The sequence below is a fragment of the Macrobrachium nipponense genome, chromosome 4, assembly GCF_015104395.2.
Source record: "Macrobrachium nipponense isolate FS-2020 chromosome 4, ASM1510439v2, whole genome shotgun sequence".
Taxonomy (NCBI): domain Eukaryota; kingdom Metazoa; phylum Arthropoda; class Malacostraca; order Decapoda; family Palaemonidae; genus Macrobrachium; species Macrobrachium nipponense.
This window is the reverse complement of record NC_061100.1, coordinates 41,433,621-41,455,633: the sequence shown is the minus strand read 5'-3', so window position 1 is coordinate 41,455,633 and position 22,013 is coordinate 41,433,621. Positions and strand designations below refer to the sequence as shown.

The following is a 22,013-nucleotide window of genomic DNA, read 5'->3' as shown; positions in this document are numbered from 1 at the left end:
TTCTTCAGCATAAAAAAAAGATACTTAATGAGCTCAATATTGTCCAAAACATGGGATTACAAGTTTGTTCTGGTGTATTCTGAACAACCCCTGTTGAGAGTCTTTTATGTAAATACCCATCAACTCACTTGACTTAAGACGTGAGGAACTGGGTCTGCATTACTTAATGTGCATTAAAAGTGGTTCTGAAAATCCTTCAAATAAAGTCATTTGCCAGTTTGATAACAGAAAATTTAGACCAAGGTCATTTCCGCCTTTCCAAGTAAGACTACATCAAGAAGTAAATACAGGCAGTCCCTGGTTATCGGTGTAGGTTCCATTCCAACTGCTTGATGATAAGTGAAAATCACTGATAACCGAAAATCAGCAATTTTTGGTAATTTTCACCAGTTATCATGGTCGGTTCATGTTGCATCTGTTAAATATGTAGTGGGCGCCAATAACCAGAAATTGGTGCATTTTAACATCGAAAATCAGCAATTTTAAGTCTTAAGTTTTCAGCGCTGGACAAGTCCCATAAAACTGGATCAACGATAACTGAGGCTACTGATAACCGGGGACTGCCTTAATAATGACATGTTAAGAAATCTGAATATTCATAGTTGGTTGCCTCAGTTTCCACCCATAGCTTATCCTCAAGGCAAAAGTTTGTATAAAAAAAAAGGTTAAGAACAATACCGATGGAATGGCCAAGAATTATTTTTAAAACACAATGTAAGCCAGGAAGATGCATAAAAGATGTAAACAGAAGGTTCCAAGTCGAAAGAGGGAGTTGGGCTAGCTGTAATTACAGATGATTTTTATGAGGCTGCAAAGCTACCTCCTTCAGCTTCAGTATACATACTTATACAGCAGAACTTGCTGCAATTAATAGAGCATTAGCAATTGTTCATCTCACCAACAAAAAGACATTTATAATACGTATATTCTGATTCTAGTTTTTTGGAAAGTGAATAATCTCACTTCATCCCATCCTTTGATTCTCAAAGCTCGTGAGTGACTTTTTCGAATTTCTTCCAAGCACAAATCTATTTCGTTCTGCTGGGTTCCTACCCATGTGGGGATGAAATGTAATGAAAAAGCTGATAGAGAAGCAAAAATGGTATGTAATCAAAGATCATTGGATATCCATGAAGTTCCATATGTTGACATGAAGTCTCATATTTGAAGTTATATACACCACAAATGGGAGGAGTGATGTTCCTCAAACCTCCTTGCCACAAATAAGAAACTGAAGACAATTAGACCTGATTTGAATATTTGGCATTCTTCATTTCATAGAGGTAAGAGGACTGAAATTGTTTTAACAAGATTTTGTATTGGTCATTCCTGATTGACACAGTGCTTTATTCTTGATGGAAGTCATGCTCCAGTTTGTGCTCTCTGTGGTAGTCTGTTGACAGTTGTGCACATTCTGGTATATTGCCCAATGTATGGTGCTGCCTGCAGGAAATTTGGTCTGTCAAGGAAATAACTTGTATATATTTTGGGAGACTATGTTGAAATTGACAACATTGTAAAATTCTTAAAAGAGATTGATATATATATGTTTTAAAGTTTGACTTATTTTACTAAGATCTAATTCTACCAATTACCTAATGCATACAAGCGTATGCACTTTAAAAAATTAATTTGTTAAAATATTTTTTTTATTTTTTTTTTTAATGAAATAATATTGCTTTTACATTGTCTTTCCCATTAGCTTAACTTCACCTTCATTCACATTTCATTCATCATTAAATTATTTCATCCCAATATGGCACTAAATGACCGAAATAGGTCCCAGTGCTTGGGCTAGTCCCTAAATTTTATAATCCATCCATACATCCACAGACTACACACTATTCACTAATCTGCTCTATGTCCCAATTAAGACTTTACAACATCCGCAAGTGTTGCATCATAGGCATACTGAACAATCTTGTTTTCCAGGCATATGCTAGAAATAACAGTGGACCAAGAACACTACCCTGTGGAACTTGAGACACAATAGGTTTTGGTTTGCTAAAGATCTCATCAACATGAACTCCAGACACAATAGGTCTTGGTTCACTAAAGAGCCCATCATCAGCAACTCGTTGCTGTCTACCTGTAAGGATGTCTTGAAATAAACCTAAAACATATCCACCCACTCTAAGATTTTGAGGATTATATAAGTTCCTTGTGATTTACCAAATTGAAAGCAGCACTAAAATTTATTTGTATTTCTCTACACTCAAAACCCTTATCAAGGTTCTCTTGCACATGGCATGTCATCCAAAAGAGAATCACAGGTACCTAACTGCTTCCAGTATGCATATTGACTATACTATCAGCAAATAATCCTTAGATTCCACATACTACTTATATATAGTGGCTTAAAAATAAGTTTTCCTGCAACTTTGGGAGCACAGAGAGAACAGAGCCCGGCCCCTAGCTACTGCAGTTTGCAGATATGCCATTCTTTGGAACAGGTACTGTATTGCTGAGCTTATGCTCATCCGCAAAGATGCTATGTCGACATAAAACTATAAAATTAATTATCAGTTATAACATTTTTAAAAAGCTATAATTTTATAATTTCTTACATAAATTATAGACATTATTAACATGTAAAAAGAACTCCTTTGGGAATAAATTAGCTCATTGACCTGATGAAGCTACTATATTTAATACAGTCCTTAGTCTATTTTACCTTAAAATACATGATTGTATGTACAAATTAATATAGATATCATACTGTACACGCAAAAAAGTTGCACTCTTATGCTTACAAACCATGTACATTATCCACTGCAGAAAAAATACTAAAGTTAGAGCTGTGTATAATGCACAGTGGCTATGAAATGTAAAAGAAACTAAAATCACATTGAAAATTGGTTAATATTGTATTACTTTTTAATGTAGTAACATGGCTATTTACATAACTGTTTGATAAATTCTGAATTTTTTAAAAAATGACAGTTCAATAAAAAAAAAAATGGATTACACATTTGTTTGGGTATCAAAAAAGGGATTTTGACGTAAGGAAAAATCTATTTCTGGGCGATTGGCTCGTGTCGCCAGCGAAATATCCTTTAATCTATTATTTCTAGGGTAAATGTACTAACACATACCAGAGAATAAATAAAATAAAGAAAAAGGTCAGTATAACTGACTCGCTCACCCTCCAAGAGGGTGTCGGTATGAACACTAGGCGAGTGAGACCACTACCACGAGCCAAATACCAATAGAAATCTCCCACAACAAAAACCCTCCATGGGGAGAGCCGACCCACAGAGTGAGCAGCTCGTACTACTACTACTCCATCCCATGCTGCCGACTGCTGCGCCTCTAGTGGCCATCCTGAAGTTAGCAGACAATCTTGGGCGAAGGGATGGGTAGGGTGGGATTTCGCTGGCGACACGAGCCAATCGCCCAGAAATAGATTTTTCCTTACGTCAAAATCCCTTTTCTGGGCTCAGCTCGTGTCGCTGCGCGAAATCGTACCAGAGAAATAGCACAAGATTGTAAACAAAAGAAATAAAATAAATCAGAATAGGTCTCAAATAAAAAATAAAGTAAATATAAAAAAGAGTATAATTGCTAAAAAGATACAAATACACAGTGATACAAAATAGAAATATGCTTAAATTACCCTTAATTCTAACATGTTTCTTATCATAAGGTAATTTACATATGTACAGAGGTAAATTGGCTTACATGTAACAAAATGGTATCTGTGTAAAGGCATGTATCAAAATATATAATAGCAATTAAAATAATCAAATGAACAAATTAAACAACAATGATAATATATAAGGAATGCATATGACTTAATATACAAAACCCGTAACCATTATAATTGAGATGTATCCCCTAGCATAAAAATAAGGGGGTAACATCCATGAGATCAAAATCCATAATCATCTGTGAGTGTCCCTAGCAAAAATAAGGGGCACCCACTACATCATCATTCAAAGCAGCTAAGACACCAGGTGAATGTAAATGAACACGGTAGGAATAGACGAACTGTTGGGTGAAGCAGGTAGAAAGGAGGACTGAATCTTCTACTACAAATTGAACTAGAATCAGGGGAAACTATGTTTTCCCGCTGCTACTGCTGAAAATTTCAGAGCTTCCAAGGACTTAAGGTAATGGCGTTTGAACACTGTCGGCGATTTCCATCCGGTATACTTTTTCAACTCATCGAAGTTCATGTGTTGGAAATAATTCAATTGAATTGGGTGGCTACTGCCCTGACATCATGTGCTTTCGGGAAAGAGTCAGGATTGGCTTGCTTAATAAAGTACAGGATTTGTTGCCTGATGCCTTTAATGGATAAAGTTCCACCTTTTTCCCTCTTAAAGAGGGGACCCGATGAGGATGAAGAGGTCCTGGACAGAAAGGCTCGTAAGGTTGTAACTGGGCAAAGAGATACATCTTGTGGAAGGGGTAGTACCTTCCAAGGTTCCCACCTCAACAAAGGATCTTCATTCTTTGCTAAAAAGCTACGTTCCGGAGAAAGTAGTACTTCCCCTGTGGGAAGGAATTGAATATGATCCGGATCTCTGGATAAAGCCGACAGTTCTGAAATTCTTGCTCCTGAAGCTAAGCTTAATAAAAACAGGGTTTTTCCTTAAGAGCATTATAAACGAGCATGTGTCATTATCGGTTTCTGAAGCCAGTTTTAGAACATTGTTTAAGAACCATGAAACTGACGTAGGCCTTACAGAAGGTCTAAGTCTAGCACATGCCTTAGGAATAGACGAGAAGTAGGAATCCGTCAAGTCTATGTTGAACCCAAATTGAAAAATCTTTTTCAAGGCTGACTTGTTTGTCGTAATCGTGCTAGCTGCTAAACCTTTTTCAAATAAGGATCTGAAAAAGGATATAGCTGAATTAACTGTCATGATTCTAATATCAGATTCTCTCAGGAAGATTGCTAACTTTTTGACAGCAGCATCATACTGTCTCAAAGTTGAATCCCTTTTATCGGATTCCAAGAAGAGAATATTCTGAGGGTCAATATTCGCATCTCTTTTTGCCGCAAACTTCATGAAATCCATAAAGTTAGGGTTTTGAGAATCCCTGAGGAAGCGAACACAGTCTTCGTTTGTACTGACTGGGAGAGCCTGGGATTGGGGATCCGAAGAGGACGAAGGCCCAGCTCTAGAATTAGGGGATACCAATTGCTCTTCGGCCAGTCTGGGGCTACTAGAGCCACTTGACCCTTGAATGTCCTGAGTTTGTTTAACACTTTCATGAGAAGATTCACTGGAGGAAAGACATAAATCTTCTTCCAGTTGTTCCAGTCCAGAGCCAGGCGTCCGTGGCATAGGCCAGAGGGTCCAGGTTGGGGGCTACGTAACAGGGGAGTTTGTGATTCGCTTGAGATGCGAAGAGATCCACCTGTAGCCCTGGGACTCTTTGAAGGATCCATTGGAACGAACTGTTGTCCAGTGCCCATCCATTTCCGACTCTAGGGGTATGATCGGGATAAACGTGTCTGCTATGACGTTTCTCACTCCAGCTATGTGAGTGGAGGAGAGATGCCAACTGAACTTGTCTGCCAGGGAGAAGATGGCTACCATCACATGATTTAGATGACGTGACTTGGAGCCTCCTCTGTTTATACAATGTACTACCACTGCGCTGTCCAGAACTAGCTTTATGTGGGAGTACTTTGGTGGGCGCAACCTTTTTAGAGTCAAGAACACTGCCATTGCCTCCAGTACGTTTATATGGAACTGACTGAACTGAGGTGACCAAGTTCCTTGAACCTTTTGGACCTGGGAATACCCTCCCCAACCGCTTAAGGACGCGTCTGTGTGGATGGTAATCCCTGGTGGAGGGAACTGAAGGGGTACTGACACTGACAAATTCTTGACTTTCGCCCACGGCTGAAGTCGATTCTTTAGAATCAGAGGGACTGAGGATAGTTGTCCTTGGACCTGACATTTGCTCGTGAGCGCCAGATTCTGGTTAGGTCTTTCAGTTTGGCTTTCATTAAGACGTTCGTCACTGATGCAAACTGGAGAGAACCCAGGATCCTCTCCTGAGCTCTCCTTGACGCCAGTTTGTGACTTAGAAATTGCTTGACTGACTTCGCTATTTCTTTCCTTTTGGTTGATGGAATCGACAGAGTATGGGAGGATAGATTCCATTGAATGCCCAGCCACTGAAAGTCTGACTCTGGAGTGAGTCTTGACTTGGTCCTGTTTATCTTGAAGCCTAGATATTCCAGGAACTGAAATACTTTCAGTGTGGCTCTGTTGCATTCCTCGACTGTTGGAGCCCAGATCAACCAATCGTCGAGATACGCTACTACCATAATCCCTTGTGATCTGAGTTGTTGCACTACCACTTCCGCTAGTTTCGTGAACACCCTGGGTGCCACGTTGAGTCCGAAGGGAACTACCTTGAAGGAGAATGTCTGGTCTCCTATCTGAAACCCAGATATGGACGGAAGTGTCTTGCAATAGGGATATGATAGTAGGCGTCTGTAAGATCGATAGAGGTGGTGACGGCCCCACGGGGAAGTAAGGTCCGCACCTGTGAGATCGTGAGCATCTTGAACTTGTCGCAGCGGATGGCTAAGTTTAAGCGGGACAAGTCTAAGATTACCCTTCTTTTTTGTGAGCCTTTCTTTGGCACGCTGAACAAGCGACCTTGAAATTTTAATCTCTTGACTCTCGCTATAGCTCCTTTCTGAAGGAGGTCCTCTGCGTACTCTGTCAATTCCTTGGAAGGAAGTTGACGGAAAGGTCTGGATGGAGGTGGGTTCGTCAACCAGCTCCAACCCAGGCCTTTTGACACTATGCTCTGAGCCCATTCGCTGAAGTTCCACCGGTGGCGAAAGTGAAACAGCCTCCCTCCTACCTGAAGTTCTTCATTGGTTCTGGTAACCGCCTCGGCCTCCTCTGAAGTGCTTTCCCCTGTTAAAGGGGCCTCCCGATCCTCTCCCACGAAAGGAACGCTTACCTCTGCCTCCCTTACCCGAGCGGTCATACTTCTGTGAAGCTTGACTCTCGAAGGCTTGATTGTAAGCTGGAGAGATGGCGTAAGAGGTGGAGGGCTGAGGCTGAGGGGATATCACATAAATTGGCTGTGATTGAGCCTTAGAGGTGGAAGGTTGGGCTGTTTGCACTAAGGGCACCGCTGGAACTTGCTGAGGAAAGCGTGACTGCTTCTTCTGGTAAGGATGGAAACGCCTAGGTTTCCTCTGACCCTTACCTTTAGGTGTTAGGTCTTGTCTCCTCTTAGCCGTAAGGCCCCACCGGTCCTTAAGGCTCTGGTTCAGCCTCGTAGCCTCTGACTGGACTTCCTTCACCATAGCTTCTGGGAAGAGATCTGCTCCCCAGATGTTAGACGAGAGTAACCTATTCGGCTCATGTCGAATGGTTGCCTCTTGTAGGACATGCTTCCGACAATTCGTTCTAGCAGTGGCAAACTCAAACATATCCGACTGTACCGTTTGAGTCAGGGCTTTGGTCATGAGCTTAAAAAGCGGTTCTGAGCCATAAGCTATGGTTGCTACCTCGGACATAGCCATAGAGTTAATTGATCTGGCTAATCGCGATTTCGCGTCGAATTCAGCCTGAATAAGGCTATCTGGGAGCCTGGGTAGCTTTTCACCAAACTGCTCCATAGCACAGTCCGGTTTGAGTTTGCCAGCTGAGAAGGTGTTTGGCAAGTCCTCCCACAATTCTCCGGCTGAGGGGAGCAACGGAGATGTGGGATCTGCTTCCTTCAATTGAGGCATGGGGTCCCCCTTCTGGGCCGCTGGGATGGTAGACCTCGCGATCTTTGTCAGGAACGGGAGCGGGGTACTCTCATCCATTGTGAAAATGGTAAAGGGACTCTTGAAAGGTTGTATCCTGGTATTAGAACAATCCATGTCCTCTAAACATCTGAGCCATTCTCTCTGAGCCTGGTCTCGTGAATAGAGGACTGTCTCCTTTGGTACCCTATCATCCCGAACCATGGCTGAAGCTGTAAGCCTTGCGTAGCCTATGAACGGAGGCTGGAGGTCTTCCGGGAAGAACTCGAAGTCTTCTATCCTTCGAGTTCCGAATTCCGTATGGAAATGAGACCGTCTTGGAAGGGGGCGTATGACGCTACTCTCCATGGATTTTGTTTCATCGAGAACGGAGGTAGCGAGTCATACGGAGAAAGCTGAGTTCCACTCGTATTGGAAAGTGAAGGAGAGGCTAGAGGGACTTCTCTCAGTCCGGCTATAATGGAGTCCTGGGAAGTAATCCTATCCGACAGACGAGAGATCATTTGTTCCATGCTACTCTTTAGGGACCCAACCAGGTCGCCCACCTGTTGCAACAGGCCAGAATTGGAGTCCAAGGCCGGAGCTGCTGCGGAGGTGGAGGGGTGGCTCTGAATCGGAACCAAGGGTAGCGGAACCGGTGACTCTGCCGGGGTACGAGATCTCTCTCTGGAGGATTTACTCCTCGAGGACTTAGAGCCGGAGCTAGAAGCTTTAGACCTGTCTGCTCCGGGATTCCCAGCCGGAGACTTACGTGAGGAGGATGACGCCGAAGTCGACTTCTTAGACGACGACGACGTCTTAGTCAAGGATTTCACCGCTTGACCCTTGACCTTAGGTCTAACCGAAGCTTCAGGAGGAGTATATAATTCATCACCTGTAAAGCCTTGGAAGGATGGAGAGGTTGCAGGAGTAGAAGAAACAGTTACACCCAAGGGTGACCCTTGGGTGTCCACCTTACCTACCTCGACCAACAGGTCGTCTACACCTACCATAGGTTCCACATTAATATCTAAAGTTGCGACGTCCGTGGAGATATCCTGGTCTTGGTCAGTTAATGAGGCAGCCAGCTGTTGTTGGATGAAGGCGATAGTAGGGGCCGCCTCTACTGGGTCGACGTATCCTGTCGCCTTGCCTCCGGGGAAGATTAACAGCGCCAACCGCTTCTCCAAAATGTAGGGCATACCCTTGGCGGCGTTCTTCCCAAAACCGCCGACCCAGGCCCGCAGGGTTGCCAGTGCGGTATCCTTCACTGCTGGCGCCTGGAAGAGAGGGCGTAGATTAGATTTAAGAATCACTTAAAACTAAAACTTAAAGTATAACTTAACCTTAGATGCCTTAAGTTAAAGTGAATGATGAAAACTTAAGCACTAAAACAGAAGCGGAGCAGCTACCGGAGATGGAATACTCACCCCTTCTAAAAGCTGGCTCACCAGATCGTAACATATGGTACACGTCTCATGGTACCAGACCTGGATGTCCCCGTGCAGAGTCGCGCATGGAGCATGGGACCGGCAAACTTCGTGTCCACATGGGTCCTGAAGTGTGGCGGCGCATCCCGGATGCTCACAGTTGGTGGCCTGTAAGTGGGAAGACACATGAGTATCTTAAAGAATAACACTTACAGGCTAAAGGACAGAAGAACTCCGTTGCATGCCGGAGCTCGGAAAAAATTTGGGCATAACCCCCCCCTGCATCGCCTGAATAGGCTATATCCCGGAGATATCCGGTAAGACATGAAAGGGAGGGGGGGGTAAAGGTTTAAGGTACTTAAGATAACTTATAGTTAATCTAATAACACTTAAACCTAAACTCAAATGAACCGGACCAAGTCCAGTGTGTAGCGGAGTGTAGTAACTCAGCAATGTGGTAAGGTTAGCAGGGACCCACTGTATGTTCCGGTCCACTCTACTGGGTGGACTAACATCTTCCCGCTGGATGCCAGGACTCCGCAGGAAAGGAGTTCTAGTAAGGTCGGGAAGAGCGAGGAGACATACAGGCTCGAGCGAACCGGAGCGACAAGGAAGCAACGGATGGGGGGAAAGGCCAGTACCCCCCACCACATTACCACCGGGCCGGACCGATGAGCCGGAGAGGTCGCGTCCAGTCTGGGTCTGTCCCGCCTCCCTGGCCCCTCCGCCTGGGGGGGAGAGAGGGAAGCATGCTCGGGTATGTGGAGCAAGCGTGGGCAGACCGACCCACCCTCCCCCGACTCTATGGAAGAGCGGGAGGAGGGGGGAAGGGGACTGGGCAGGCGTCTGGCTGTCTCGTGATCGCGTAGTGACCACGAGACGGTAAGACTAAAATAAGACCACTAAGCCTAGGACCAACCAACTGATCAGAGAGATGCTATCGGGAAGCAACTGAACTGAAAAGCGGTAGCAAGGAGACCCACTGGGCCAAAACCGGCTGATCAGAGAGATGCTATAGGGAAGCAACCGAACTGATGAGCGGTAGCATAGGCTCGATGAGCCAGGACCTAGGCTAAGCCAGACGCCTAACTAACCTAACCAAAACAAATACATGGTATAATTAAATAAAATAAAGAAAGAAAACAATATAGTAGGAGAAAAAATCCAGGAGTGTACGACTAACCCGAAGGAAAGTCTACCACTCAAAGCTAGTCAGAGGCCGATACTAAGAGCCGGGACTAGGGTCTGGAAAGAAGAAGCCTACATAAGGTAAAAGACATGCATGCATGACAAACCTGAGTAGACAGTACCCTAAGTAAAACGGATAACAATATAGAGCGTACATAGATAAGGGGATGTTCTAGGTATGGGAGACCGAGAACGAACCCACCACGCGGCAGAACCGTGCTGCCATGCTTCCGACCCCGAGTTCGTATTTATACCTAAAAAACGGCAAATACTGACTGAGGGCCGGAAAAACCAACTAACCATAAACACTGAGTACTTAACTTAGCTGCTGCAATAGCTGCACGCTCCATGATAGATAAATCCAACGAAAGGGCACAAAAAACACAGAGAGAAAAATATCACGTGTGACTCGTGTGCGCTAACTGAAAAGGATGGCCACTAGAGGCGCAGCAGTCGGCAGCATGGGATGGAGTAGTAGTAGTACGAGCTGCTCACTCTGTGGGTCGGCTCTCCCCATGGAGGGTTTTTGTTGTGGGAGATTTCTATTGGTATTGGCTCGTGGTAGTGGTCTCACTCACCTAGTGTTCATACCGACACCCTCTTGGAGGTGAGCGATGCAGTTATACTGACCTTTTTCTTTATTTTATTTATTCTCTGGTATGTGTTAGTACATTTACCCTAGAAATAATAGATTAAAGGATATTTCGCGCAGCGACACGAGCTGAGCCCAGAAAAATGGATTACACATTTTTTTTTTTGGGGTGATACCAGGAGCTTTCTCTCAGCCCCTTGCCTTTTTCACATGCTTTTCACATAAAGTGGTTTTGCCACCATATTTCTAGTGATGCAGCTTTAAAATCATTAATTCAGTCTTGATCCAAAAGTGTGATGCTCTTAGTGTGCTAAGTGCCACCAAGAGCAAAAACTGAAGACATCGAAGGAAAAAAGGAATTGCCAGATTATTTGCATATTGTGGTCTCATATGCTGAGGTTGCCTGCCATTATGGCTTCAGTGATTCAATTTTGTGGTACACACATAAGAAGAAAAAGTCAATCTGTGCAGCCCTTGCTGTAGTTACACCAGCAGATACAAAAAGAACATCATCTGTGAAATCCTTTTATCTGGACATTGTGCGGTATTCCCAACAGCCAGTAGTATGGGCAAGGAAATGGGACTTTTTTTCTTTCTCTCTTTTTTTATATGTTCTTTAAGGCAAAATTTGTGCTCTAGAGGTGGGGCTGACCATCATCTGTGACTGTTAAGAGGATCACTGGAATATGTGATTCAGTAATTAATAATTGAAGAAGTTTTTTGGTCATCTGGATTGAGGACATTAGTAGAAGTTAGGCAATGACAAATGCTTTATCTGTTTTCGTCTTTTTACTATCTTAAGGGTCATGTAGGAGTGCCTTACCAAGGAAACCATTTGGCAAGCTACAGTTGGTGAAGAAGCTACAAAGGTGTTCCAGGAGATTATTATGCTACAGTTTTGTGGTGATGAGTGCAGTGATATAAAAGATGCTAACATGAGACTGGTTATCCAGGGGAAAGGTGGCTGCCCTAGTATTTAAAGAAGTCAAGGGCCATATTACCCTTGCACTTATTTACGGTGCAGAGTGCAGTCTAAAGTTAGTTAGTACCCTGTTCCTTTTGACATTCAGAGAATCCAAATGCAGTTTTATGTAATGGGGAAATCACTCAAGGAAAGGGACCTCCATCTAGTGAAGCTCCCAGTCATCTCAAAGTCAACGAGGGTTGTGTGAGATCTTGACAGATTTTTTCCACCTCGACCTCTCTCATCCAGAGTAAGAGCCAAGGCATCTTCCCAACATTCATGACTTACCAGTGATGGATGGAAAAAATAAGATTCCATTTTCTTGGTGCAAGTTAAAACAGGAATGAAAAAGTTTGAGTTCTAGAAGTACTTCAGTATTTGGAATGTCATCAACTAATTGTAGATGCTTGGAATGAGCTGCATCTATCAACAATGAGTGCCATATAGTGGTAAATATATACATCCTTTGATTACATTGGATTTACTTCAGTCAAATTTATATGTAAAAATATCATGCTAAGCCAGATTTTAGGTGGTGGATGAACAGGATGTCACTTACTAATGGTGACAGAGCAGGAGCATGTAGTGAAGCATGAAGTTTAAATTTTAAACATCAAGTGTCTTTGGGACATCCTTGGATGGCTTGAGGATGGAAGCAGGAAGTTGATTTTAATAGTACTCCCAGAAGTGGGAGCACCTCAGTGGCGTGGTTGGTCTGGTCTTTGCCTGCCACATCGGTGGCTGCAAGTTTGATTCTCGGGCATTCCATTGAGGGGTCAGATATGTATATTTCTAGTGATAGAAGTTCACTCTTGATGTGGTTTGGAAGTCACGTAAAGCCGTTGGTCCCGTTGTTGAGTAACCACTGGTTCCATGCAGTGTAAAAACACTATATAAGCAAACAAACTCCCAGAAGTGGCACAACAGTTTATTTAATGTATAAGCTTCTACAGATCTAAGATTGACTTTAAGAGGAAGAGAAACAATCTTAGAAGATGAATCTTCAAGTCTATTTCTTTTGGCCATCATCTTTGGCCACTGCTTCCTATCCTTCCCATTCCAACTCTTCCCACCCTTATATACTGACTCAAGGAGGCTCTCAATATCCTTCAACATCCACAGGAACTGTCGCTCCTCAACTCTCCACATAGTCTGTTGATACTAATAATTTATGTGATGAGCAGACTGTTAAGATGAAAATATGGATGGGTACTATCATCTTAGAAGTCTTGCTGACTGCTGGGATATCACAGAAATATGATTTTAATCATTCTTAGAAGATTAATTAATGAAATCTAAAATTCTTATTGGACAAGGCATCCATTAAACATCTAATGCACAAGACAGTGATCTTCCCTGTTTGATTCCCCTGTGATACAGATTTTTATTCAAAGGCCTGTAAGAAATAATTCTCTGTTGAATAAAAGTACATCACCCAAGGAAACTGAGAATTTACAGGCCTAGATGCTGAAGACTGTATCTTCAAAATCACCTTTTTAGGGGATACATAAAAAAAAAACTTATTTCTTATTGACAGGGAGATACCTCCAAAAGCAAAAAATCCAGTTGTGGACCTGGTTTGTTTTTATGAAGGTTAGTACAACATGCACATGTCAAGAGGAATTTCTATTTCTCAAAGTAATTAGTATTGGTTGTGCACTGTGAAGAGGTGCCATTCGTGTCTTAAAGGTTAGAGTCTAGATAGATATTTACTGAGCTTAATCGTTACCATACCATATTCCCTCCTTTGTTATGAACACACTGATGTTAATAAGTGCTGTAGTTTCACACTTGACAGTGGCATCAATAACCCATGAATACATTGTATATTTTGTATTTACAGTAAGAAAAATACCTCCCAGGATAGTCCTGACTTATTCCAATAGTATATCTCAGATTGATTAGTCATATGTACAAATTGATGAACCCAACAGACAGACAGTGGCGTAATCGGTATGGTCTTGACCTGCCACCTCAGCGGCCACAAGTTCAGTTCTCTGGCATTCCATTGAGGTGTTAGAGAAGTGTATTTCTGGTGATAGAAGTTCTCTCTCGATGGGGTTCGGAAGTCACGTAAACCTATTGGTCCCGTTGCTGAATAAGCACTGGTTCCATGCAATGTAAAAACACCATACAAACAAACAAACAAACCAACATACAGGTTCATCAGCTGGATGCATGCAGTTTTAGCTAAGCCCTCTGAAGATTGAAAATTTCAACTCAGTGGTTTGATGGGCATATACAAAAGTTTATATATGCTATGAGTACAATACTTTTATTTGTTTGCGATTACTCTCATCCCAGTTTACCCTTTGCACTAACTAATATTCCCACAGAATGACAATTGGAATGCCAGTGATTCAACTTGAAATGTTGATTACACTTAGTTCATGTGTATGTTGGAATTCAGCTTTTGGTAATGCTGCCTTTTCTGGGTGTGAATGCATAAGTAAAATAACAGATCTTTGAAGAATATATATGTAATTTGAATTTCTTTATTGTTGGGATGATTTAGGTATCCATTTTTGCTCGTGTAATTAAGCATTATGATTTTTTCTATAAAACTCATCCAAGGGACATTTTGAGCTACTTTTTATACTTTTAGATTTTATGTATTAACTTTTGTATTGTATGGTATATTTTTATTAGCATGGAATTTCATAATGGCTTATTTTAAGCTATGTTATGTAAAAGCAAAATTTTATTTTGTATTTTTGTTGTGACCAGATAGTATAATCTTTTCAAGGTCATTATGTATTTATATAGGAAAAAAGAAATTCAAAGTCACTAGAATAGGAATTGCTTTATGATAGGGACTTATTTTTTTTTAGAAAATTGAAAAGTATGGGGTTAGAAGAGAAGAAATCAGCATACATAACTGCATTTTTTACTATAACTTTATTGGATATTCATAATTTTGGATATTTTAGTATATTTTATTGATAAGTTTTACTACATGATCACAATTTGCACTTTGAAACAGTCTTAGAACTCCTGAGAAACTTGTATAGAAAGTATCAATACTTAGTAGTACTGTGTACAGGAAAGGGCTATTCAACCAGCATAGTTTTATATTTAAAAAATCACTAACTTTATCATACCATAGCATATTTCATTCTGATAATATTGTTTTTAAACCTGCTTTTAGCAGATAGATGCATATACAAAGTACAAGTGGCCTATTTTCTAAAATCAGTGTGCATTAACCATGAAATGGGTCATCAGTATATAGTCAGGGAAGAACTATGTCTTCCTCTCCAAGTTCACTGTGCATTAACCATGAAATGGGTATCAGTATGTAGTGAGGGAAGAACTGTCTTCCTCTCTTGTGAGTATGTATACCTTTCTGTAGAGGGAACTCCCACTCTCACTAAATTACCAATGTCATTGCTGCCAACCAAAAAAGTCCCCCCTTTTCACATTTTTTCTATTATTAATGTGTTCAAAAGTTAAACTAAGAGAGTAAAGTAATGAGACAGTACATTATATGAAGTAAAATTTTCGAAATTTTATTTTTTCTGTGTATGATTTACGAACTGTTTAGTGAAAATGGTGCCCAGCCGGCTGGGGGATGGAGGGAGGAGAAATGGGAACTCTGAGAAAAACGAATTGGTTGCAGTATGCAAAGGTTGATATCAAAATCAATTTTATTCATATATTAGTTACTAGGTTAATCAAAGGAATCAATAGTGAGAGAGAGAGAGAGAGAGAGAGAGAGAGAGAGAGAGAGAGAGAGAGAGAGAGAGAGAGTGAGTAATCAGCATGTTTACACTTGGATCTTAATTGCATGAAAGAGATTAGTTGTGCCACAACACATCAACTTACTGTTGGCAAATGGCAGACTTTTAAAACAAACTTGAGGATTTTGCAAACAAATAAGTACTAAGTCAAGAATGCAAGAAAAGGAGAGAGATAAAATAACTTTTCACAAGGAAGCCGTTTAACCTTCTTACGCCAACTGGACGTATTTTACGTCGACATTTTTTGTCTCCCGTGTGCCAACTGGACGTATTTTACGTCGACTTACAATATTTTGATTTATGGTGAATTTATGAAAAAACTTTTTCCTTACATCCGCGTGGTAACTCTTCCAAAAAAAATCATACATGCGATTGTGGTAATGTTTGCACCATTTTAAAATTAGCCGTTATATAAAGTTTTATATATGGAAATGTGCGCAATTTTATGCACAATACAACTAAAAACAACCCATGGTTGTAGCTTTTATCAGTTTTGAGATATTTTCATATAAATAACGATAATTGCCAAAATTTCAACCTTCGGTCAACTTTGACTCTACCAAAATGGTCGAAAACGCAATTGTAAGCTAAAACGCTTATATTCTAGTAATATTCAATTATTTACCTTCATTTTGCAACAAATTGGAAGTCTCTTGCACAATATTTCGATTTATGGTGAATTTATGAAAAAAATAACATTTTCTTTACGTCCGCGCGGTAACTCTTCCGAAAAAATCATACGTGCGATTGTGGTAATGTTTGCACCATTTTAAATTAGCCGTTACATAAAGTTTTATATATGAAAATGTGCGCAATTTCATGTAGAATACAACAAAAAATAATTGAAGGTTGTAGCTTTTCTCATTTTTGAAATATTTGCATATAAATCACGATAAATAGAAAAAAACCACATTTGGTCAACTTTGACTCTACCGAAATGGTCGAAAAACGCAATTGTAAGCTAAAACTCTTACAGTCTAGTAATATTCAGTCATTTATCTTCATCTTGAAACAAATTCAAAGTCTCTAGCAAAATATTTAGATTTATGGTGAATTTAAAAAAACATCTTTCCTTCCCTTCGTGCGCGGATTCTCCGCCACAAATCTCCGAAATGCGTACGTACCATTCTCGGAAAATTTGCTCCGTTTCATATTAGGCATTTCATAGAGTTTTGTATATGAAAATGTGCACAATTTTATGTAGAATAAAACGAAAAATATTTGAAGGTTGTAGCTTTTCTTATTTCCGAAATAATTGCATATAAAAAATATATATATAAACAAATTCGGCATTCGGTCAACTTTAACTCGTCAGATATGGTCGAAAACTGCAATTGTAAGCTAATACTCTTACAGTATAGTAATATTCAATCATTTGTCTTCATTTTGAAAGAAATTGGAAGTCTCTAGGACAATATTTAGATTTATGGTGAATTTTTGAAAAAAATATTTGTTTACGTCCGTGCGTTACGAATTCATGCATTATTTTGTGATAATATTTTCTCTGTGTTGCTTTTATCGTTTTACAATGTGTTATATACCAAAATGATCGCAATTTAGTGTACATTACAACGAAAAAAAAGTAACTTGTTACCTTTAACCGTTTTGCGCACAGCGCGATTTGAATACAATTATATATGAAATTTCGTTTTTGCGCTATCATATATCGCATTATTTATATATGATAATGATAATTTTTTTCATTTCTGATGGTTGCATACTAAACTTCAGCCAATGACAAAAAAAAGGAGCCAAAAATGAACTCTTAATCTTGAAAACTAAGCGCGCTGTGATTTTTTGAAGAAAATATTTTTTCCGCTTCCGCGCTCACTCTGAAACACCTCCGGCACACGGGAGACAATTTTTTTTTTACTGCTTCGGCGTAATAGGGTTAAACAAACAATTGTAAGCATGCAAAAGCTGAAAGCGGCACCAGTTTGTTTATTATTTATTACAGAGCTGATAACCGGTTAATGGCATCTCTGTTATGTATGTATCGGTGCCAATAGTACTCTATTATTGGTGCCAATAACCGGAAATTGGCGTATTTTGGCACTGAAAATCATCATTTTTTGGTGCTAGACAAACGCCTTAAAACCAGATCACTGATAACTGGGAACTGCCTCGTATGTTAATACAGGCAGTCACCGGTTATTGGTGGGGGTTCCATTCTCGCCAGGGTGCTGATAAGCAAAAACCACCATTAACCAAAACTCTGCAATTTATGGCACCAAGTTTCGGGTAATGGCACCTCTGTTAGGTATATTAGGGTGCCATAACTCTATTAACAGCACCTTATGGCACCAATAACTGAAATTCGGTCCATTATGGTGCCATAAATCGTCAATTAAAACCAGATCGCCATTATCCAAGTCTGCCGATAACTGGGGATTGCTTGTATTTTTACACAAACATGCCCCAGTCCCATCTATTAATGAAAAAAATAAGTACCGTATATACTCACATATCATGCAACTTTTGAAGACCTAATTTTGGAGTTAATTTTAAGGGGGTCGCATCATACCCGGGATATAAAATTAGAGTATGTAATAATCACATATTAGTATCATATGATGAAATACAAACATAATGAATATGCATCTTATCCATGGATCTTTTAAAAAGTTATGCTTTACTTCACTGCATCCAGTAATATTATATGTATTATCATATTACCATTTGTTTGTATTATAAAATACAAACATAGCAATCAATGTTATGGTTTGGAAATCATGTGTGGGCGAATGCGAGGTAAGTTTGTTTTGCTTTATTGAACTCAAATCAGAGTGGCTTTCTTGGTTCTAGTTAGCACAAGTGAATCTCAAGATATTCTATTTATATGGGACAAGGTTATTTTATGTTATACGAAGTGTTTTCAATTCGAAATATCACTGAAATATGTATCGTTTGTGAACGAAATTTAGTTTTTTTTTTTTTATTAGATGGTGCCAAGGGCATGTTTACTGTGTAAACATGCCCTTGGCACCATCTACTTAAAAAAAAATAACTAAATTTCATTCACAAACGATTCATATTTCAGTGATATTTCGACTTGAAAACACTTCCTATACCATAAAATAACCTTGTCCCATATGAAAGGAATGTCTTGAGATTCACTTGTGCTAACTAGAAGCAAGAAAACCGCTCTGATTTGAGTTCAATGCAGCAAAACAAACTTACCTCGCATTTGCCCTCAGCCGATTTCTCTCAAATTTTGTTTGGTCGAGTTTTATGGTACTATACCGAAGTTTGCGAGTTTCATCCACATTGCCGATGCACGATAATGGTCATTGGCAGGTCAACATTCTCTCAGCTTCAGCTAAAACTTAAAGGTTAAATTTAGCAGTATATGCCCTTGCCGATCTTTTCTACATAGCGAGTAAGGATATAGTAATATAAGAATATATCAGTCCTATTCTCTTTAACGTCATTTGTAACAAATACGGTAATTTTTTTATTAACGTACAATGGTTGAAATCCAATCAAAAACGCTGTTGTTATTGGTTTAGGTTGTTCATACTAAATCAGCTGTTTCTGGCTGTATGCATTTATACAAAAAGTATAACATTACTAACAATACTTTTGGCATTTCTTGTACAGTTTTAAACTTAACTAGAAGATGGGATAGATAAAGAAATGGAGGAAAAGGGGTTAGCCTAACTAAAAAATGGAATAGATAGAGGAAGAGAGGTTAGCCTATTGTTATTTGGTCTCGTAAATTTAACTTGCATGATACGTGAGATACGTGATAAAATCATTTTTTAAGAGTGAAAATTTAGGGGTTGCATGATATGCGAGACTGCGTGTTACTCAAGTATATACAGTAAATTTAGTTCACAGTGAGTTGTATGCAAGTCATATTTCAGCTTAAAAACACTTCATATAACAAAAAAATAACCTTGTCCTATATAAACAGTTACTAGACATTCATTTATGCTAAGTACTGTAGAAGCAATAGAATAAGAAAATTCCTCGTAATCGCCCTCAGCTGATTTTTCCAAACCAAAACAGATAATTTTGTATGTATTTTAAATACAATAGTGATATGAGAATACATGCAATATTATTGGATACAATGAAGTAAACCATAACATTTTAAATGATCCATGGAAAAGATGTATATTTGTTATGTTTGTATTTTATGAGGGCCTCACGGCACATAAGCTGCTGATAACCAGAAAATAGCGCTGTAAACCCCAGTTATGAATATATGTGACAAGCTCTATAAAACTGGAACGCCGATAATTGATTCTGTCGATAACTGGTGCTGTCTATACTATACTCTGTTTTTTTTCATCTGTCCATCTGCCTGTGGTGTTTTTGTATGGTAACACTGCGTCCCGGGCTTTAGATAGTTATGCTATGTGTAAGTTTTAGGTAAATAAAAGGATATCTGGGCGTACATTTGCAACTGAAAAGTGTTTTAATAATTTATTGTATGCGAATTACACCCTTAATATTCGAAATAGGATATTATTATAATCGTTGAATGTAACTATCTAAAGCCCGGGACGCAGTGTTGCCATACAAAAACACCATAGGCAGATGGACAGATGAAAAAAAACAGAGTATAGTGATGAATAAGATTGTCCATGAACCAATTTAAAAATTTTTTTTTAGTAATAATGTTTCAAGATATGTTCATTTACATGTGTATCACTCAAACTTGATCCTATCAAGGATTATTCATAGAGACTTTACGTTTTTTACGACATGTCATTCACCGTGCCATACAAGCGATGAACAAAATTATCCTGGAACCAATCCAATCATTTATTTTTAGCAATAATGTTTCAAGATGTGTTTATTTACATAAAGCAGTCCAAAACATTATAAAAATTACTTTATCCTATCTAGAGTAATCCATACAGATGCTTTTTACAGGTCTTTTTGAATTTTTTGGTTCACAGTTGGCAATTTACTATTGATTTTTTAATTTTCATGGCTGAAACCTGGAACTATGTGCATACTGTATATACTACATCTGAACCTTTTGAATTATTTTCTACTGTATATTACAATATCATATATTGTTTTATATACATTTTTCATGTGATTTTGGCACTTAAATTTTCTCAATTTCTTTGAGTTTTAGCATTTGTTACTGACCACCGTAAAGATACATAAACAGGCATTTAAGTCTGTCTAATATTACCTTATTATTTTAAACAGAAATCACCATAAAGTCATCATTAAGCCATTCCAGGCAAAAAAACTGTAGGAGGGTCTAAAAACAGTGACCTTAACTTGAGATTAAACATGAAGAATAATAATTATTCTATATTTTTAACAATAATTTAGTAATAATTCTCCTCAGCCGTCTTGCATGGGAGATAGTGCTAAGTACAGAACATTCCAGATGTGATTTGTGTCAAAATATGTATTTATGGTTAATCGTTAATTTCCAGATGACATCTTTAGATATTAACAAAATATTAGGGGTTGAAATTTTCATGACATCATTTGCAATTATGAAAATATCAGAGGGTTGAGATATTTGTTGGACAAAAAAAAAAAAAATTCAAATTTTTATGGTCCATAAATAGGGAGATCTTATTTAACTCTAATTCTACCCTCTACTCTACCTATTGTCGACTTGTTTCTTCGACGTTTCCTTCCACTCACCTCAGCAGCAGTAACAGTAATAAGGTAGTGAGTGTGATTGCTTCCTCTTTTGATGGATACTCTCCAGATAAGAATAGTGAAGACTCCCTTTCCCTCACAGTGACATGGTTTTTGGCTAACAGTGCACAGCCGTAGAAAGTACAGCAAAATATGATGAAATGATTGTACTATTTATAAATGTGACTTTTTTTTTATACAGCACTGAAATGGTATAAGATGAAAATATTGTATTTGGTAATTGTGGTCCAGAAAATACCTTAAATTTATATTTAGAGCATATGTACTTAAAAAGTAGTTTATGTAGCTGTATATTTTTTTTACTTCCATAGAAAGGCTAAATTGGTCTATTACTCTACACATGAAAATGTTTAAAAAAATGAAAAAATTCTATGACTTAGGATCTTGCCCAGTGTTTGTAAAAATGAAGTTACTAGAAGTATTCCCTTCTGGAAACAGGTACAGGTTTAATCAACTTAAAGCTTCCTCAACATTCAGGAGGTGACATCAAAAGACCCAGTGCTGTTCATAAGTATGGAAGTGAAATCTATTGTAGGGATAAATATCAATGTAAATGAATAGTTATCTCATTTTAAACAATAGAATACTGTATTGCCCAAGAAATTCCTTCTTCCAACCAATCCTTATTAAAGAAAGCAACAGAATCACAGTTTTAAAAGTACGCTTACCCATAGGCTGAACATTTAAGTGTTCAGAAATGGCTTTGCTTGTGTCAATGGTAAAGTAGAATTTTATT

The 22,013-nt window shown here is 39.1% G+C and overlaps 1 protein-coding gene across 5 annotated transcripts in view; it reads left to right on the top strand.

Moving 5' to 3' along the window:
- LOC135210888 (src substrate cortactin-like) overlaps positions 1 to 22,013 on the top strand; it is a 354,847-nt gene that overhangs the window by 286,162 nt on the left and 46,672 nt on the right. The gene's annotated exons all lie outside the window — the stretch shown is intronic.